Source organism: Toxorhynchites rutilus, chromosome 1 (genome assembly GCF_029784135.1).
Source record: "Toxorhynchites rutilus septentrionalis strain SRP chromosome 1, ASM2978413v1, whole genome shotgun sequence".
In the NCBI taxonomy this organism is placed as follows: Eukaryota; Metazoa; Arthropoda; class Insecta; order Diptera; family Culicidae; genus Toxorhynchites; species Toxorhynchites rutilus.
In genome coordinates, this window is record NC_073744.1 from 58,537,856 (window position 1) to 58,557,240 (window position 19,385).

General features: G+C 36.4%; 1 protein-coding gene and 1 long non-coding RNA gene across 3 annotated transcripts in view; both read right to left on the reverse strand.

Annotated features, from left to right (window-relative positions):
- Positions 1-18,190, reverse strand: part of LOC129777309 (homeobox protein prospero) — a 248,256-nt gene extending 230,066 nt beyond the window's left edge. The window contains exon 1 of one of the 2 annotated variants that reach the window (XM_055783543.1): positions 15,875-18,190. The gene's annotated coding sequence lies outside the window, so the exon portion shown is untranslated. The remainder of the gene's footprint in view (positions 1-15,874) is intronic. The other variant, XM_055783535.1, reaches the window with a different exon arrangement.
- The window catches only part of LOC129777322 (uncharacterized), a 294,287-nt gene that overhangs the window by 238,248 nt on the left and 36,654 nt on the right, over positions 1-19,385 (reverse strand). The window lies entirely within an intron of this gene.

The window sequence follows — 19,385 nt, forward strand, 5'->3', positions numbered from 1 at the left end:
GAATCTTTTATAGTTCCTATTCAGAAGGTTACTGAAACGATTAAAGCCGAATAGTTTCGTCCCATCAACATGTTGCACACATTAGAGAAAATATTAGAATTAGTTGTTAAAGGCCAGCTCTTAGAATATTTAAATCTCAACGCTTTGCTAATACCAGAACAATCGGGATATCGGGAAGGACATTCCTGTGAAACCGCATTGAACTTGGTGTTGGCAAAATGGAAAGAGAAATTAGAATGTAAAGATATCAACATTGCTGTTTTCTTGGATGTGGAACGCGCTTTCGAGACAATTTCTAGCCCCTCTCGTTGTTGAACACGATTAAGCGCTTTGAATTAGGGCCCTCTTTATGTATTATGTACATCAACGGCATGCGACTAGTTTTACGATTTTGTGATATTAGCTTTTTTGCAGATGATATTGTGTTATTCATTGCAGCTAATGATTTGAATCAGGTCGTTTTACATTTGAATGGAGATTTGCGTTCTTTAAGTAGATGGTTGAAGTATAAGCAATTGAAGTTGAATATAAATAAAACTAAATTTAAGGTAATCTCGTGAAATCGTTCTAATGAAAACGTCTCTATTGTAATTGATGATGAGACCATTGATCGCGTTCGGGAGATTAAATATCTTGGCGTGATTATTGATGACAAATGACAATACTAACATTGACAATGTCATCAAGAAAATTGCCAAGAAGTATGGAATCTTACGCCGATTGAAAAACGATTTAACTATGTGCAGCAAAATACACCTATGCAAATCAATCATCTCTCCCCATTAAGTCTTTTGTTCTTCCATATTATTTTTAGCCAATGATACACAAATATCGAGATCACAGCGTTTGCAGAATAGGATAATGGGGTTGATTCTAAAATGTAATAGATTCACTTCCTCATCTTTGATGCTGGACGCTCTAAAATGGTTATCCGTGAAGCAAATAATTGTTTATTTAACTATGGTGTTCATTTTTAAAATAGTTAACGGTTTGCTGCCTCGATATTTGTGTGATCGAGTTGAAAGAGGAAGTGATTGCCATAGATATAACACTAGAAACGCGAATGAATTAAGATTACCTAATTTATTGTCATTTGCTTCACAAAATTTGTTATACTTCAAAGGAATAAATGTTTTCAACTCGATGCCAAGACATGTTAAATGCACAACAACCAAGAATTGTGCAATTTCAGCTCAGTTGCTGATGGATTTGCGAGATATTTGCATCAATCGATTTACGTACTCATCAATAATTTAATACAATGAAGAAAAATATATATTTCATGAAACTGATTATGAAACAATGGAAAAATGCCAAACAATATCAACACGAAATGGTGACCATTTTGAATTTTCTCACTTGTTTCAATAGTAATTGTAACTATCTGATCACTATTTCAACTCATAAAAAATCAGCTGAGTGTGCATTAATATGCTTAGCGTATATTAATATCGTTTTGATGGGTTGAAAACATGTTTCTTTATCATGCATAAAAATGGGAACAAAAAAAGTTGAGGGGTCTGAGCCTAGGGGCACGGACGGGATCTTGACATAGGACTGTGTTTGTGTGTAGTAATTGCATTCAAATCGAGTTTTTAATTGTTCAAAATCTGTATTTTTTTCTCTTCGGATACATCAAATGGATGCCCTGGAAAAATCGTTTCCTGTATGTACTTGTATCCTTTCAACGGGTTAGATGACATAACGTGGTAGAATTCGGTACCACATTCTGTTAAAAAATGTACACAAAAATACCATTAAAGCCATTACTACCCTTTCCTTCTGTTTATTCAATCATGCAGAAGAAGACGAAGAGTCATCATGTATCATTTTTAAAGACAAGTCTAAATAGTTAAGACCTACATAAATATAAGACTGAGTCAAATCAATCTATGACTACAAAAATATATTATAGATAAAAATAGCATTATCTCCTTCGTTACCACGTTGTCCGGAACATTGTTTGTAATAAATTTATAGCCCGGTAAGATCGCTACTACTCAAGCTATCATAAACTGATTTATGTGGGTATACCCTTTCGATCTAGTATATCAGCAGCCATTTAAATTCATTTATTTAATTTTTACATAACCAAACAACATACTCGATATTATGACATCCTGGACCACATTTACACAAATTGTTAGTAGTGAGACCTACACGATAAAAACATGAATTGAGCAAAAATTGATTGGACAACATACAATATAATATAAAATTAATGCCTATTATCGGTAAATGGAGAATAATTTATTTTACGCATCAACTCACATTATGAGCTATCGCCCGAATTTAGGCAAAAAGATTGATCGTTGCGTCGGAAGGAAGTAAGCGAGTGGATAGTGCAATCGAAAGAAAATATACTCAATTAAATCGTCAAATTATTAACTTTTTTTTACTATATTCACTGTTCGTGTTTCAAGCAAAAAAAATGTGGATAAATTTCCTGTCTAATGATATATAGCACAACATATGTCGCAATACTCATTTTGAGTAATATGCGTTTGAAAACTCTTAATAAATCGTTACATTTTTCGTGGAGTGACCCCCCTATATAGAAATCAAAGACATAATCCTATGTCAATACGGTTCAGAAGAGGATAATTTTATATGCAATTTAATACGCGATTCGATAAGAACCACTGATGAAAGTACCTACAGATGATTAATGAACGTGTCATACAGAAAAGTTATAGATTTATTTGAATAATACCTCATTAGTACAGTCGATCAATTTCACCCCCATGCTTAATTTGCCTCCTGGAGACTGACATAGAATTTTTCGCCTGGTTCGCGCCGGTCTAATCGGACCGACAGTGAAATTTTCGTTCGGAAAGTGTGGCCGCTTGGAACGACGGTAACAATGTTAGAAAATAATTTTTAGAAACGTCCGCTATCGGCCCGCAGGGACGAACGTGGGCCTGACGGATAGTTTATTGTCGGTGCCCTAGTTCGACCGGGACTCAACGTGTCAATTTTGAGTTCTGGAAGCCTTTTGATTGAACGATTCAGGGATCCAAGATTTTTTTTTTTAGATTTGTCATTCCAAACCTTGAGACGGCAATTTCATATCAGTGGAAAATATTTCTTCCACTTGAAACAGATTCGTTGTAATTAGTATGACCGTAGCCTTCGAAGAAAACTGTCTTCTGAAGCGGAAAATTAAGTAAGGATACAGTTCGGAGGAATGAAACACTTGAAAAGCTTAGAAAATTATCATCAGAAATTTTCAACGAGAGCGAAATGACTGCTTATTGGGCTGATTACAGAATATGTCTAACAGAATATAGCCGAAAATATTCGTTAATTTAGAAGAAGGGCTCGGAAGTTTATTTGGAAGCAAGGTATATGTTTACTTGTTGTAGCATAAGTCTTTAAAGTCCTTTTGAAGTATTAAAACATCACACTTGGTAGCCCAAAATATAAATACGGAAAGTCTACGATCGATTGTCAGGAGTCACTCAGCATCATATCACGATGGATGCTCACTTCCCCGTTAAAATCAATCGAAATGACTTTTGAAAAAGTCCAACACATTAGTACTGTTTGAATCCTGTCCAATCAGAGACGAGTTTTCAAAAAGAAATAAAAAATTTTCGATGCCAAATGACTTCAAATTGCATGAAATCGAGATTTATTACAGTAAATCTCGACGTTATACGACAAATACGAATATGATATTACTTCAGTGTAAGTGACTTTTTTTTGACAATAACAAACGAGTTCATTTTGTTCATTTCGCTGATGCATGAACACATTTGCTATAATAAATGAATGCAGCATTGAGCGGGGTACATAACTTTTTCTGTTATTTATACTTTGAATATCAAAAGCAAAAAAATGATATTCATCACATTCGAAACGATATTCGTTTCGCAAAAGAAATCGAGTTCCATACATAATGGCATCAAATGTACTTTTACATGAATAATAAATTTCATTGATATCCAAAACCGTTTTTGTTTCATTTTAAAAAACGCTCTGATTTCATTTTTAACGTAGCGCTCTGATTGAAAAACCCGATATTTATTCAAAGAAAAAAATATAATTGGGTGAAAAAACTCCAGAAAATATATTTTTTAACTTCAGTTTTAATAGGCATTTAATTCAGTCACCTCATTGATGCTCGGTCTGTCAGAACCATACGCGAGTTATGTTAAAAAGTTGTGATATTTGGAAGGCTGTAACTTCGTGTCAAATGAGTCAGAAGTACTTGCTGCTATATTATCGAAATTACAGTAGAGTTAAAATAACTACAAAACTCTTTTTTCAGACTTTGTAAAAATGGATGATTTTTTCTAACCAATAATTCAATATTTTTCAGGCTTAGATTTTTTTTTTGCGATCATAAATAGTTATGATCGAAGACAAACAGGTAATTTTTCAGCTAACCCCTTGAACGACAATTTGTTTTCAGTCAGCACTGCTCTGGCAGACGATTTAATTTTTTATTTTTTTTTAACACATTTATATCAAAGCAATAGATCGATTTGACTTACAGATACTGCTCTCATGAAAAGCATCAATCCTTAATAATATCTAGCGAGTCCAGCTCGTCATTGTCAGTTTGTTCAGGAAAGTGTATGACGATCTGGACTCGTTATTTCCGTTCAAGGGGTTAATAGAACATTTCCCCATAGTAGAATACAAGTTCTAAGGAGTAAATGAAAGCTGAATTATTGGTCTTATTGGGTTCATTATTCGTTTGGCTACAACAACATTGTATCTGTCTACAAAAACATTTGAAATCTAAAAAAACATGATTTTCTTTCTTCCACGATATTTTTTTCGATTACACATACAAACATCGACAAAATACTTGGCTAAGAACTAAAATAAAATTCGGGGATACATTCCGATCAACACAAACGCAAGCATCGTCAATAATTTAAAAAGCTAGCTTTCAAAACATTTTTTTGGCTATTGAAACAAGTTTTCCCATTAATAAGTAAGAAGCATATAAGTCGTGGACAATTTATCCTTCGAATGGAGTTATTATTATACCACACCGTTCAGCCGGAAAAGAGGTATTAACGCTCAAAATTTTGTTCCTCCTATGTAATGCTCTCGTTTGCGAAATTTTGATCTCCGATATAGGAATGAAATACCTAGTCCTACGTCAACAGAAAAAAAAAATAGAATGATATACAAAGTAACAGCCCCTCGGATTTTTTGTCGAGGGTGTTTATTTTTCGATGGTCACTAAATACAGTATTATTTAGAACATTTAACACGCTAAAATTGACATTCAACACATATTAAATGTCTCAACATTGCGCTACAAAAGTTACTGTGGATTTGCAGATTTCAAATGATTTTATTCCGTTAGTTTTTGTACCTTTTTTCTATGAAAAGATTACCGTACATGCGATGCTAATGACCATTTTCAAAATCACTCGAAGTTCCCTATTGTTCCAAACACATTGTCAATTCCACAGAAATCGATTTGACCGATCTTAAATGAAAGTCGGGTGGGATGGCTGATAACTTTCAAAAAGCTCTGTCCGATATAGTATGGCATAACTCCGTTATAGTATTTGCTCGTAATGCATCTAAAAACAACAGCATATCATAAATTCATATCACTTTTTGGAGTAGTTTTAGAGAAATGAAAAGAAATAATGTGGTTAGTAACAATGAAAAAATCATGAAGAGTTTCAGCTAGGGTGACAGTAAAAAAAAGCCTCAATAATCCACTCGCTCCTCGGTATAGGAAGCATAGGCCGGTAGGCACAGAAGTTTAAATTCAAATGTGTGAGAAAATGGGTATGCTTCCAAATGTTGTTAATTTGAACCATCTATGAATTAGGGAATCGTAATGCATAACATATCAAACAATTCTCAGAGAATTTCCGATTCGTTTGGTATGTAAATTGTTGTCCGTTCATTCGTCAACATCCGTTGGCAGAAAAAATAGTCATGAACGTTAAAACTATTCCATAGAAAATGACATATTCTTTAATCTTTTCATCCTTTCTGAGGGACGTAATCTTCACGTGGAACTAATTGATTCAGATGAAATACTGGAGGTTAAATTTCTTAAAACTGCGTTGGAGTACATTGAGAAATGAAAGGCTAGTCTAGGAGAAACATAACAATCTTATACTAAAGTCCATTCCGGAGTGGCATTAGTAAAAATAATTCCTGTTTATATAGATTACAATAGGTGGAATAAATAATTCGTACCAGTTGCAAATCGTTGTGGGCAAATATTTTCGGAATAGAAAAACAAATTTCTAGACTGTAAGGATTGTAGTGAAGCTTACTGATAATATTTGGTATTTGCCTGGAAGTATCAGCACCATTCGAAAGGTTTTTTTGACATAGGACTACGTCTTTGACTTCTATATAGGGGGTCACTCTACGAAAAATGTAACGTTTATGAGGAGTTTTCAAATGCATATTACGCAGAATCGTTCTTACGATATATGTTATAATACATACCATTAGACGGCAAATTTATCCAGCTTTTTTTTGCCTAAGGCATCAACAGTGAAAATAACAAAACTAGTGAGCAATTTAACAAATTAAAGAGGTATGTTTTGCGAGAGGATGCGAAGGTAAATCATATATTATGCATTCTTTTTTTGAACTTCCCATGAATGTTGTATGCAACACAAAATTGTGTTCAATAATTCGTTCTATCAAACAAATTAGCAAGACCTTCTTCGACATGTTGAAGTAATCGAATGCAAGATTTCATCCATCATTCAAATTTAATGCAAGATTTCATCAAAGCAACGAGGAAAGTATCATCCATACAGTGATCGTACGTTAATGGGGCCGGAAAATCTATACAATTATCGAATTTTACTCGCTAACTGGACTGCAAAACAGCAAAAGGCCCAGTTAACGTGTTATAGATAAGTCCAGTTGAAGATAGTCTAGTTAGCGAATGTCTTCTGACGGGGTATATGACGGGGTGACGAACATAGAGAACAAGCGAGTGTCTTTCGGGTCGCGGCAACATGGGCAACATGGGCAATTGTATAGCGAAAAATGATTTCAATACTAGGAGGATGGCAGCGATTATCATTTGAGGACTTATTGAGATCGGCTTAACATCGCCGAAACGAAATGTCATCTTCATGACTCTAATCATTGAGAATTATGAATATAATTTCTTCTATGATAGATTGAGCAGTAGAACCAATACGATTTGATTGTGATAGTCTGTAAACGAACATTATTTCACAGAAAATGTCTTGCTGATCCTATAGATTCTAAGGCTTAGAACAATACTAATAATAAGAATAAGGCAATGGAAAGAAATCACAAGACCATAGCTATCCATTGAAAATAAAGCAACTTCATGATTTCATGTGTATTTTACTTCAAAATATCACGAAATCGTAAATATTATCAACTTGTTTTTTGTTTCTTTCCCACAAACTTCATATTCAATGTAATCAATGACGATATAATTTTCTTTTGTTTACCGATCCACATATACTTCAAATACCATTCCACCCTGTTATGTGTGACACTGATATTCATCAATTCATCATTTTCAGTTAGACAGTTGAACTTACTGCCAGAAGCTAGGGCTACTATTTGGACAAAAGTGTTAAACTAACAGATTTCTGAAAAATAAAAAGAATTACATTAAAATAAAACAACTGTTCTGAACAGTCACGGTCCTACGTAGAATTCCCGTCCGTGCTCCTAGGCTCAGACCCTTCTACTTTTTTCTACGCTGATCAATATACAAACAACAGAAAAGTGATGGTATAAATGCTATGATAATTTTCAAACGGAATTTTGATCTGAAATTTGAAGAAGGGCCTGGCCGGGTAAGGGAGTAAAAAGTGCCCCCAAATCAAATCACCAGCTGTATGGAAAATATTGTATAGGGTACTGAATAAAACATTTTGGCAGATCTATGGTGAAAAATGTAACTTTTGGTTTTTTTTCACGCCATTCTCAATAGCTTTGAGAAAAAAATATGGAAAAAATACTGAAAGTACATCTTACTAAGGTGTATTGATAAATATCTTCAAACTATTTTGACGTAGGACTACGTCTAACCGGAAGATATAGGGGGTGAAATGGAAATCTAGGCACTGAACAAGTAGGAAAAAATGCAAGATTTGGAACGCTTATAACTCGAGCATTTCTCAACAGATCGCAAAGGTTTTTGCATCAATTGATAGGAAATATATCTACGCATCTATCATAACGAATAACATTTAATTTTTCTTGAGATAAATAATTGAATAATTGTGAAATATCAAGCATTGTCCAAATGCACTATGTGCCCATTTTTGATTGGTCCATTTTGTGCTCCTCAAATCGTACCGACCAAAACGGGCAACCAGAGCAGCAGCGAAATAGAATGAAGCACGATTGGAAAGGAAAAAGAAAAAAATGAACGAAACATTGGTCGCAGTCGCACACATGCGTAATTCTCGAGCCAGCCAGTCAGCTTAAAAATCCCCGCTCCGCTGCCGTAACGATCATTCTCATTCAAACCGTACACCACATCGGTTCGCATCACAACACATCAACAAACCAACCCAAGCAGCCATGTCTGGACATGGTAAAGGAGGAAAAGTGAAGGGAAAGGCAAAATCCCGCTCGAACCGTGTTGATCTGGAGTTCCCTGCAAGGGTACCTAGGCCGAGCGCGTTAGTACCAGTGCATCAGTCCACCTAGTCGGCGTTATATAGTATCGGCCGCCGAAGTGATCGTGTTGGCTGGCGAAGCTGCTCGCGACGATAAGAAAACCCACAGAACAGACCACATTCGGTTCGGTGGACATCAAGACAACAATAGGCAGTTGCAGCGAGTGGCGAGTGGCAAACGCAATCGCAAAACGACAGCAGGTAGCAGAAGAAGAAAGTTTGTTCTTTGTACAAACTGCGTTGGTGGCAAATCCAGAACAAGGCGGCATCGAGGGCGTTCGAAATGTTTTTTTTTCAAAACCACGAGTACTAAGTTTTCTAAATTGGAACCATTCCATAAAACAAGGCGCTTTTCAGGGCCATTAAACCTTCCAAAAAAGAGTTTGGGAAATACTGTTCAATGCTTTCTAAAACAATATCCAAAATAATAATAAAACACAAATTGATTTTTTTTCATGATTTGTTTACCAGGATATGATGAGTATGTGAATTTGGCAGTTGTTCTGAGCTTATTGATGGTTGGAGACTTTCCCGATTATTCAATTTTCACCAATCCTTAAATTGCTACTAGATTGAAAGTACAGTAATTTATATTTAGCTCTACATTTAGATAATTGGATGGACCTGTAATGCGACATTTTTGTGACCATAGAGTTCGGGGTCCAAATTATGACCCCACATTGAAAGTCGACACTGTACCACTGTCATCGGAAATGTTCAATTACAGGTTAAAATCGCCTCCAATGCGACACTGAGTGTTTCTCCGGCACGTCGCATTAAATGTAATTTACTGAACAACATGTAACAAGCTGGATGGGAAGAAACTGAAAGCTGTGGCGAGTGGCAAATGCAATAGGTAAACAGGAAGGTTTAACCGAACAAGATGAGAATATGATAACAAAAACACAACACCTTTTCAGAACCATACAGTAAACTAATCCATTTTTTAGGTAGATAGGTAGGTATTCACGTAGGAGAAGAAAATAAAACAATATATTTAAAATATTTATTTAACAAAAGCTGTCCCCTTTGTATAGTCCTACGTCACTCCGGTTATGTCCCCGACATTACCCACCCGTCTTTTTCATCAAAAAATGTAATAATAAAAAAAAAATCAAATATGCGGTACAAAAAAATGTTATATATTTTCTGGCATTTACAAATTTTGAAAAAAAATGTTACTTTAAGACCCACTTCTGCTCTAATTTTTACTTAAATGCGCTCGTATGTGATTTTTTTTTTTCTACATGTGGTGCAATTTTTCCGTTCTACGCATAGTTGTCCCATGCTCCAAAATCAGCAACTGAGAAAAACGCATTCAAAGTTTTCTAGCATATTTGTCTACCAGAATCTTTAAGCATTTCGGTTTAGCAATACACTGGATTTTTGTAACTAGAGAACTATTGTTCAATGAAATATGAAGAGATCCCCTCATTTGAATCAATCAATCTTGGTTACAGGCTTAAAAATTCATGGTGGGACAGTTATGCCTAGAATATCAACATGGGACAATTGGACTTGATGTTGTTTTTGAAATACTGGGAACAAACAATAAGTTTCTTTATGTTTCTCCGAAAGATTATGCATAAAAACATCGTTTTATGAAGAAGGGAGTGATCTGCAATACTTTGCAGAATATAAATCTCGTTTTTTTAGGCATTCGGTAACGAGGTATACACGTGTTCTTTTAAACTTTTTTTTTATTTATTTGCGAATTAGTTCGATCTTTCAAACCAGAAATGAGTACATTAGCCCTACTGAAAGCGTGACGTAAAATTATTGTACATGAACCGATTTACTTGATATGGATCATCAAAAAATATATGGTTGGGCAGTTATGAAAAGAATATCAACATGGGACAATTGAGCTTGATGTTGTTTTTTTAAAAGCTGGGAACAAACTATTACTTTCTTGTGTTTTTCCGGAAGGTTAGGCATAAAAACATCGATTTATGAAGAAAAGTGAAAATTGTCAAAAAGTAACATGGGACACCTATGCGTAGAACGGCATATTGCGGCAAACATAATTTTCTTCATCGTCTGCATTATTATTTTTATTTTCTTGAAATCGATTATTTTATTGTATTCGTGGTTTTCAATTGTAAGATTAAAATTAAAAAAAAAATAATTTGTTTTTTCAAAGTGTTCTTCTCATTAATCCGAATTATCTTTCCACAATGACTTTATTTTTTCTCACGGAGCTCTATCGTACTGCTGACTTTTGCTTTGGTAAAACATCTAAATCCAATGTAAAGATAATCTCATACATTTAAAGATATGAGAAAAAAAACCTTGTACACCGCAATGCTCTACCGACAAAATTTAGACATATAAAAAACTAAATTGAAATAAATATCAGAGCAGTACTGGGTCTCTAAATTCAAAATAAATCAAAAATGCCCAAAGGCCAAAACATATATTATTAAACTCTTAAAACTTCAAGAAAAAAAACGCTACATATGGAAAAAACAACACATACGAATGCATTTAAAAGGGGGGTCTCCGTAGCCACATTGGTTGCGCGTTCGCTTAGTAAGCGATCGATCGTGAGTTCAAAACTCAGGGCCCCCATTGACCATCTTTGTGTTGTTACAGAATAGCTACGTCCACGCAACAATCATCAGCGATGGAGATCGATCCACGGTCGAAATAAGTTCGATTCATCCATACAACTGCTCTGCTCTGCAAGAAACATCGGGCTACTGTTCTATAAATAACTCAACAATGATCAATCAACTGTCTCCGCTGTCCGGTCTAACTGGATAATGGAAGAACAGATAGAAAACTCTTACGCCTAAATGGCTACTGTGTAGATGTACCATATGCAATGGTATAGAAGGAATACTGGCGAATGACAACTGTGTAATGTGCTAATTATAGATATGATAACCATGTGACATGTACACGATTAAAATTCGGCTCTGTTACATCTAAAATGCTAATGAGCCTTAAAATAAATAAATGGGATAAAAAAAATGCATTTAAATAAAAATTAGAACAAAAGTGAGTCTTAAAGTAATTTTTTTTTAAATTTCGAAATGTCCGAATATATTTTTTGTACCCCGAAAAACACTCTAAAGAATCTGAAAAAAATCACATATACCTAAAATAGATATAAGAAGAAATTTGAATACAAACTAGAATAGTACTGAATCTCAGAATAAAAAAAAGAAATTTAATTTGAAAAAAAAAATTAGTTTTATTTTAGCATTTGATTTTTTGATGAAGAAATTGTTTGAAAATATTGATCGATTCACCATAGTTAGATGTACTTTCAGTATTTTTTCCATATTTTTGTCTCAAAGCTATTGAGAATGACGTGAAAAAAAACGAGAAGGTGCATTTTCCACCACAGATCCTATGGTGTACCAAATAAGGACTCAAATATGGTACTACTGCCAAAATGTTTTATTTAGTACCGTATACAATATTTTCCACAAAGCTGGTGATTTGGTTTGGGAGCACTTTTTACTCCCTTACCTATCCAGACCCTCTGGAAATATATAAAAGAATTTTTTTTTGTACCGCGCAACGCTGAAAAAAATCTGAAATATATCACACATATCTAGAAAAGTAGTACTGAATCTCTAAATCCCGATTTTTTTTTTCAAAATTTCAATATATTTTAGTACTCCAATTTTTGATAATTTTTGTTTTCATAATTTTTCTTGATACCCCTTAGTAACATTCGTATTTTTTCAAATTTCTATCTCGAAACTGTTGAAGATGGTGTGAAATAAACGAAAAAGTACGTTTTTCACTATAGATCCTACGCCAAACCACATAAGGGTTCAAATAAACCGCCAAAATTTCTTATTTAATATCCTATACAATATTTGCCATACAGCTGGTGATTTGGTTTGGGGGCACTTTTTACTCCCTTACCCGGCCATGCCTTTTAATGATAAAACTTGCAAAGATTATGATAATCTCCTTCGCAAAATCTCTTCAGCATCTAAATATTACTTGGTTTTGTTCACTCAACAAAATTCCTCAAAAAATATTGTAAATGTTTTTTTTTTTGTTTGCGTGTCCCGTTTGTATTCCTGAACTACCGTTTTGTCTCAAATTCCGAACACTTCATTATTAAATGTAAATTTACAACACTTTTATGTTATAGATAATTGAATAATGAAAATACAGACATTCTTTGAGGTATAGACTTCATTTCGACACCATTTACAGCTATCGATACAGCCTATAATTTATAATATTAGACATTTGCAAAAAAGTGACAGTCAAAACCAACGATAAAATGTTTGCGTTAGCAAATTCTGTAAAAAGCAAACATCGTTAATTTTTCAGTTTTTGTAGTTTGTTCAACTATTTTATTTATTGTTTTCATGTTAAGTGCTAGAAATGGTAAGAATCTACAATTAATGGATGAAATAAGATAATATTTCATGCAGAAATCTTCATAAAAATTAGTGTTCGGAATATGAATCAAGTTTCTACGCACGATTTAAATGGCGAACACTTCATTTTTAAATGTGAATTTACTGAACTTTAATGTTATAAATAATATTCAATACCCTGACATTCTTTGGGTTATAGACTTAATTTTAACATCATTTACAGGTATCGATACCGATTTAGCGCCCTTCGTCCCGAAACCATGTAAACTATAACAAACAAATACAATCAATAATTACAAAAGCAAAATCCATTATTTTGCAAGCATAACATTTTTCCAAAAAAGACTAGCTAATTGACTTTAATTTGATATATGAATCGGTCCAGTAGTTTAAAAGTTATGATTTTTTGGAAAAAATGCATTTTTGCTGTTCGGAATTTGAGGTAAAAAAGTTCGGAATTTGAGTCAGTGGCAAAAATGGTGTTCGGAATTTGAGACAAAAGTGATTAAACATATTTTTAGTTTTTCACCATAAATATGTGTTTTTAATCAAATTTATTGTAGTCAAATGCAAAAGAAGGCTCTATCGTATCCAAAAATCAAATTATTCTCGCGAAAGAGTACCATTATGAATAATGATACACTGTTTAATGGCCATCGATGCTTAAGTGCTCGGAATATGAGACAAAACGGTGTTTGGTCAGCCTACCAACAAAAAAGTGATTGTCGGAACTAAAGCCTAATTGTTGGCAAAGATAAAACGTTCCAAAAGTATATCTAGTAATCTAGTTGAATTTTCAAAATTATTTTTACTCAGTAGATTATTCATTGTTCGATCGACGGCCAAAGTTTTGTAATTTGATTATTTTTCAAATTTGTTTTCAGTTTAAAAAGATGCTTGCTGTGAATATTGAACGATGGTATCGAATAATATTCTCAAACAGTTAACAAATAGTGTTCAAGGCAGCGAATATATTTACTGTAATAATGTGCCGAAACCCAAATCTATAGTTTGTAACATGGAGCTTAACAGCATGACGAATGCAATACATGAGCTTATCCATATTTATTCAAATAGAGTGACTGTATGCATTTTTCCGAGCAATCTAACTCGCTTCGGATGAATTGGGAATATAAAAATTGCTCGTTTTTTCTTGTTTATTCATTTTGAAATGAATATGGAAAACGAACTGATTCAATTTTTGCTCTCAATGTGTATTATATAAACGCATCATGAACTTATTCAAATAACTGAAGCATGCTCAGTCAATCTTTCACAGTGGTGTGTAACAACGGAACTAAAGCAAAAAAAAACGAAATAATCAATAATACGTACGGTAAGAATCAAAGAACAGAATGTGACATGAGACAAAATGAAATAATACGAAAGGTGAACTGAAAATGACGTTCATTGTACTTATTGGAAACAAAAAATGATCGATGAGAAATAACAGAAACAACAAATGCGACAACCGATAACAACGATGAACGAAACAGAATGTGATATGTGGCGAAATAAAATGAAATAAAATATGAACCGAAAATAACATTTATTGAATTTATGAAAAAAAAAACAACAACTGAACATGAAACCCATTCCAAGCTCATTCAACCGATCCATTCGCTTCCAGCTCGCTTCCAGCTCGCTTCCAGAAATGCCCGACAGATCGGTCTTCAGCGAAAATTCCCCAACGACCGCTCGACACTAGCAAATTTTGGAATACGGGTAGTCGAATTGTCTAGCATTCCTAGTCGCATTCGAAATGACCCCTCAAGGTGCGACCGCTCTTTTTTTTGTTTCTTCTATTTTGTATGGTTGATTATAATTATATTGGCTTGATATTGTGTTTTGTTGTTTTTCTTGAATGATACATCACCATATGCAAACCGTCCACTCACATACACACACACGCACGCACAAGAGGCTCGCGAGATTGTTCTTGTGATTTTGCTCTAACTAGGATAAATATATGTATACTATGGGTCGATGTTTGTACTAATCGGTTCACAGGTTGTTCACAGTTCTCGGGTTCTCGCGCGTTTTCTTAAAGCTCTGACTGCAACACCGATTCGGCGTCTTCCTCTTCTCCGCTGCAGCTTAATCCTTGCTAATATTCTTCTTCCGCCTGTGGCATATTCGAGGATAGTGCAGCACTGCTGGCAGCCACCTTTAGTGGGGACGAGGACGCGGGCGGCGCGAACTACGAACTACGGACGCAATGTTCCGCCGGTCGCTAACGGGTACGGACTCCGCGGAAGCAGGGGACTTTTACGAAGGAACACAAAAAAAATAAAGACAAAATGAAACAGGCCACGTGGGATTTGTTTGTGTGTTTTTTTTGTTTGTCTGAATGCGGATGTGCGTGGATGGACGTAGGGACGCTGGGAAGTTAAGGATTCACTACTGCATCGAACATGAACTCTGATTAGCGTCCTGACAATTGCTACCAGTTGAAAAGGGTAGGCATCAAACAGCTTTTGCGGGGAGTTTATTTTTGTGACAAGCCGCGTGTTGACTTGGGTTTTTTTTATTTTTGGTCTGCTCTGCTTGCTCTCTGTGCACTACCATTCGTGACACACGGGTTCCAAAGGATGCAATGGTGCACATGCGACAGCAGCCGTGGATGTTGCGGTCGAGGGGATGTTAGATGGGACTCTGAAGAGAGGGAGGAAGTGTATCCATACACGCGGTCTCTGTCGGGTCTAGGACTCGGTCTCGGTTGTGTGTTGGATGTGTGCTGTGGGTGTTATTATTATTTTTACAAGGATTGGAAAAGGATTCACGAGGATATTTCCAGGGATGCGGGAATCGGTGACGCGGCGGACAGGAAGTCGGAAAAATCTGTTGAGCTAGATGGGATGTATTTTTGCTATTCCACACATGTGACACACGTACCGGGGGTGGTTTCAAGATTTTTTTTTCTCGCTTCGTTTTCTATACACACTCACTGTGCGATTGTTTCGTATTTCGTACTCTCTGTCTTCTTCAGGTTTTTTTCCACTTTCACTTTTGCGAGGGTCACTTTCACTTTCTGTTTGTGAATTATTTTCCTCTAGTTTTTATTTCCGCCGCACACACTCTTATACTCTGTATCGGAGTTTGTTTGTTTTTCTTTTTTTTCCGATGGGGCCGAGTATTCCTGTTCTTCTTTGCACATACACACACACTTGCTTCACTATTGTTTCGGTTTGCTTCTGCCTCTTCTCGATTTTGCGTTTTTCTTGTTTGTCAAGTCCGGGTAAACTTAGAATCATTTGTCATCCGGCGTTGCGGCGAATTTCCCCGTTTCCACAAGGGTAATTCCTTTAGTTTTAGCGTTCGTCGGGGCTTTAGTCTACATTGAGTCTTTTCTCGCACATTTCGGTTGTCTTAATCAGTTTCACTGTTAGAATGTTTTTACTGCACTTTTGTTTGTAATTTTTTTTTTCGAGATTTCTCTTTCAAATTGGGTTTATCTTTTTAATCTGTATGTCTTCCTCAGTAGCTGTTCGTTTTTAGCTCAAACTTGATAGTATATATTTCACTCAGACTTTTCTTCGACTGTTGCAAATTTTTCACTCTCACTTGTTCTTCTGTTGTTGGTTTTGGTCGTGGTTTTTTTTTTGCAGTAGTAAAAAATGCGAGAAACTAAACGTCGGGGTGTAACACTGCCACGATGCGGTGATGCATCGTATTTCTTGTGTTGTCTTTCGGGGGGAGTAAAATGTTGCTTTTCATTTATGTTTTTATTTTTACCTTTACGTTTAACTATTTGCATTAACTTCTATTTCTTAACGATTTGGCACCCAGAGGCCATCAATCGTCATTGTAGTTGTCCGACCATTTTGCTGTTTCACATAATTTTTCACTCATTTCTTTCGGATGACGTTTTGCAACAATTTGACCAGTTTGCGTACTTTTCTCATCCTGGCGTTTGGTTCTGGATTCTGTCAGCATCGTATGCCCAAAAACACACACGCGTGTTTGCAACTATTTATTTAGTTATATATATTAAACTGTTCGCTCTTGTCGCGTTCTTCGTTAATGAAACAAGATGGTCTATTATATATTCGAATGTTTTCCTGGAGAACATTTCACACACACTAGATATAGTCGTTTGTTATTTGGTTGTTTGTTTTGTTTGTTGTATTATTTAGTGAAACAAAAATCCAACTAAAGAACTGGTTCAAAGCAAGAACACCATTTTGCGTGGCGGGAACAATGATCCGCGAGGTTCGGCCACGGCGATGGGCTGTCGTGGGCCGGTGGTTGTATCCATTGCATTCAGCAGACCTGTTGTGGCCAACTCTAGCTGTCGATCGGTGGCCATGATATATACTTCTTATACGTTGTTGTTATTTCGCGCGCAACACTTTTTTTTCGAACCACTTAATCCTCGCTCTTTTTTTTTTATTCAGCGATAGATTTTAAACACGGTCTGGTTCCATCTCTCCTGAATTGTGCTTCACGCTTCTGTGAGGCTGAGTGCAGATTGAGCTGTTGATGTTGTTTTTCTGTTTAACTGAGCTTCTGGAATCAACACGATTTTTTGTTTTTGCGATGGTTGTTTAATTTTACTCGCGAAACTGTTGATTTGATTTTGAGTTATGCAGTTTTATTTGAGTTAATCACGATACTCGAATCCGTTTTGGTTTGGTTTGGTTTTTTTTTATTATTATTTTTGGTGTAGATTTTGACGTCCTTGTTCAAGGATCTAAGAAATATACGCTTTTAGGTCCGAACCGTAAGAGAGTCGAGTTAGATGTGGTGCACGACTTTCTCTGAAGCTACGATAATATGTAAGGATAACTCCTTGGTATCTAACCGACCAAACAACACGAGGGAAACGACTGTAGGCAACTAAAACGGCACCAGTATTCGGATCGAAACCGGGGTAGGGTAGGAGTGTTCTCGGCTTCTGCTATGCTGCTGCTGCTGCTGCTGGACCAAGCGCCGGGTGTGTGGGTAAATATTTATTAAGAGAAGAAAATTACACTAAATTTTATATAGAGAAAATTTCTCGAAGGGGTGGTTTTTCCGTAGCTGATTTTCCAAGTTAAAGAATATATAATAATATATAAGAGGGGTAACTTGAGACGGTAGTCCAATTTCTCTTGTGTTTCTCTGCGCTTCTGCTCCTTGCTCTTGCCTTTCGGTCACTTTGTATCTAACTATAGCTATACACACTAAAATATATACACATCTGTGTAAAAGTCTATAAAGTCGGAAACATTTTTGTTATTATTCTTTCTTTTTTTTTATATATGCGCGCTTGTGACCGAAGATGTTTTTAATTTTGCAGCAATCTCGTCCGACTTTTGGCTAACGACTGACGACTTGAGAATATGGGGAGCGCCAACTTTCCTTCCTTACAATTCGCGCCTCACACTCATGCCAGCAGCTTGCTCCGGATCGCTCTCTTTTTCTCCTGGCACTTGCTCTTCGCTTATCACAGGCTCATCCGGACTTCTGCAGAGGAAAATGTGCGCCCACCCATACAGACACGCGACACCACGGACGCACGCACTCATACACCGCCAGGACCAGACAAGCTAACGGCGAGGAAGATACGACCATCGTGCACTCGCACGCGCTATCCTCGGAGCTTCATCGGGGCGACGTTCAGCCACCCTACAGGAAATCCCCCACCCACTGGAGGAGTACGGGAAAAATCTTCTTCATTCGCCACGCTCGCGTTCTCTTCTCTCTCTCATACATTTCTCCCAACAAACACAGTTTCATTCTCTAATGCAGACTCACACAGTCAACGGATTCAGCACACTCACGCAAAACTTTCACCCCTTTCCCTAAAACAACCACCACCACCACCACCACCAGCAGTAGCAGTAGCAGCAATACAAAGATAACAAGCGAGAGAGTGAACTCCGGCCACCACCACCGGAGGGTCAATCGACAAATTTAGGGGCGCTCATGCGCCCTGCGTTTTCCCCCGAATACTACTTTCTAAACGGCGCTCGGCAAACAGCTTTCCCTACATCGCCGCCGCATATATTCACCCTTCCTTATGTAGACTTTCTCTCTAACACACAACAACCGGTCGTACCACCCCTCATTAGCTTTGCATGTATAATTTAACCCGAAATGGAAAACCCACCACCCCCCAACCACCCGGTCCCATATTGACATAAGAAAAAAATAGAGAAGTAAGCTTCGCTCGAAAGCACCACACTCCGTGCCGGTGCTTTTCCTTTGGCAAGACAAAGTCATCTCGCACACCCTCGTTTGCGCCCGAATCCCTGTCGTTTTCTTAATCTTGTTGCATCGTCTCTCGCTCTCCGTTGGCCGGAGGAAATTACCCACCCCCCACTCCTACTCATCGGCGCAGTCGGGGTTCTATGTACAAAACCGAGTCCCCCACGAAGACACGAAACCCTACCACCGTGGCACAACAGCACCCAGCAGGAGA